Genomic DNA, 2310 nt, shown 5'->3' with positions numbered 1-2310 from the left:
GTGCACAGGAGGTGACGGGCTCGGGGACACCCCTCCGGCTCCCCGGGGTCCCCGAGGCCAGGCTGCCTGCGAGCCTCCCGCAGCCAGATGCTGCCCCATGCCGGGCACCTGTGTGCGCCCCGCGTTAAATGTCCGGGCTCTGTTTAAAAAAAAAAATTCACCGTTCCTCATAAAACTCTCCCCAGGCAGCACCTGCCTGCGCCTCTCAGGCTGTTGTGCTGCACAGCCGAGCCCAAACCAGCCTCTTGTGAACGCGAGACCCCAGCTTGTGCTGCCAAGTGGGAAACTGGGAAACGCGGCGGATGCGTCTGAGCAATGAACTGCGGGGCGGTGCAGCGGGGGGGCACTGCCCTTGTGCTGCTGCCGGTGCTCCCTGCCCGCTCCCTGCCCGCTCCCTGCCCGCTCCAGCCAGGGGACCCTGTGGCGCCATGACTCTGGCTGCGATGGATTTGATAGTTGACTCTGGTAATACCAGACCGATTTATAAATCTTTCCATCCCATTAGTTTTTATTTGATTTGGATGTTCACATGTCAAAGCAAATGATTTAATTAGTGCTAAGCTGGACTGCAGGGACGCCACGTTTTCCCCTGGTCTGGTGCTCCCTCCCTGGCCTGGCAGCCCGGCTCCCCGTGCCAGAAACAGCCGGTGCCCGCAGGACCCGTCTCTGGCCGGGCGGGTGATGCCCTCATGGGCACGAGCCCGGAGTCCCCGGGCAGCCACTCGCTCCCAGCTCCCACCGGTGGAGCAGCACAGCACCCGGGGGCCTCATCCATCCCTCCCCACAGCTTCCCGTGGTGCTGGTGTGGCGCAGCCACCGTGCTCCCGCATCCCGGCCCCTCCCCATGTAGGGATGGGGGGACAAAGGCTGAGCCCAGGCTGCAGGGTGACGCGGCCGTGCCAGGACCCGCTCCCCTTCCCACTGCAGCTCTGGCGCTGTCCTTGCATCAGTAATGACTTTGCTGCTGATGGGGACGGAGCCATCCCGGGGTCCCCAGCGGCCCGGCCGTGACCTTGCCCTCTGTCCTGCCTGGCTCTGGCCTCCCTCGGGAGCGTCTCTGCTTGCTGCTGTGTCTGGGGGGGGCCCTGGGGTTGGTGCAGACCCGGGAGTAACCATGGCCAGGGGCCCTTGGCAGCGCTGCAGGAGGGAGCTGTGCCTGCCTTCTCTTGCTGGGAGGGGACACTCCCCCAGCCCACGCTGGACACCACCTCCCGGTGCCCAGCCCGGCTCCTTCCTCACCATCACCTTCTGCTTCGCTTGCAGGAGCCTGATGCCACGAACGCTCGACAGCCAGATCACGGTGGAGAAGACCCCCAGCTACTTCGTCACCAAGGAGGCACCACGGCGGATCTTCAACATGTCCCGGGACACGAAGCTGATCGTGGTGGTGAGGAACCCGGTCACCCGGGCCATCTCGGACTACACGCAGACGCTCTCCAAGAAGCCGGACATCCCCACCTTCGAGGGGCTGTCCTTCCGCAACCGGACCCTGGGGCTGGTGGACACCTCCTGGAACGCCATCCGCATCGGGATGTACGCCGTGCACCTGGAGAGCTGGCTCCAGTACTTCCCCCTCTCCCAGATCCACTTTGTCAGCGGGGAGAAGCTGATCACGGACCCAGCCGGGGAGATGGGCAAAGTCCAGGACTTCCTGGGCATCAAACGGGTTATCACGGACAAGCACTTCTACTTCAACAAGACGAAAGGCTTCCCTTGCCTGAAAAAGTCAGAGAGCAGCGGCTTGCCTCGCTGCCTGGGCAAGTCCAAAGGCAGGACTCACGTGCAGATAGACCCCGAGGTGATCGAGCAGCTTCGGGACTTTTATAGACCTTATAATATCAAATTCTATGAAACAGTCGGGCAGGACTTCAGGTGGGAATAAGTGTCCGGGAGCAGAGCTGCGGTGATGCGAGGCTGCGGGCTTCCAGAGGGGTCCCAGGGGGGCTGGAGCCAGGACCCCCCCGGGCCAGAAGCCGCGAGCAGAAGCAGGTGACGGGCTTCTCCGGCCCTCGGGAGGCCGGGATGCTCCCAAGCAAGCCGGGATGGGGGAAGACCCAGAGTCCTGCTGCCGTGGGGTGAGTGCCCACCAGGCGCGGCCCATCCCAGCAGGTCACAGCGCCGTGGTTTGCTCCGTGGGGTCCCATTTGCTTTTACCACCACGTGGTCCCCGGGGATGGCCCCGTCCTGCAGCCTATGCGCGGGCTGCTCCAAAGCACGTCCCTCCTCCGTGTCCCGAAGGGAAGGGGCGCTCCCGGACCCCCCGGCCATGGGGCTGTCCCCGTGGGGCCACGTCCTGCCGCTGTCTCTTAT

At 64.2% G+C, this 2310-nt stretch overlaps 1 pseudogene across 1 annotated transcript in view; it reads left to right on the top strand.

Moving 5' to 3' along the window:
* Positions 1-354: 354 nt before the first annotated feature.
* LOC113485943 overlaps positions 355-2310 on the top strand; it is a 5203-nt pseudogene continuing 3247 nt past the window's right edge. Inside the window, exon 1 of the transcript XR_003399500.1 lies at positions 355-2301. The product of XR_003399500.1 is annotated as a heparan sulfate glucosamine 3-O-sulfotransferase 2 pseudogene (transcript). The remainder of the gene's footprint in view (positions 2302-2310) is intronic.

This window comes from Athene cunicularia (assembly GCF_003259725.1).
Source record: "Athene cunicularia isolate RWA chromosome 14 unlocalized genomic scaffold, athCun1 chr14_part2, whole genome shotgun sequence".
NCBI classification, from domain to species: domain Eukaryota; kingdom Metazoa; phylum Chordata; class Aves; order Strigiformes; family Strigidae; genus Athene; species Athene cunicularia.
The sequence above is the reverse complement of the archived record's forward strand: the minus strand, read 5'-3'. Positions and strand labels throughout refer to the sequence as shown.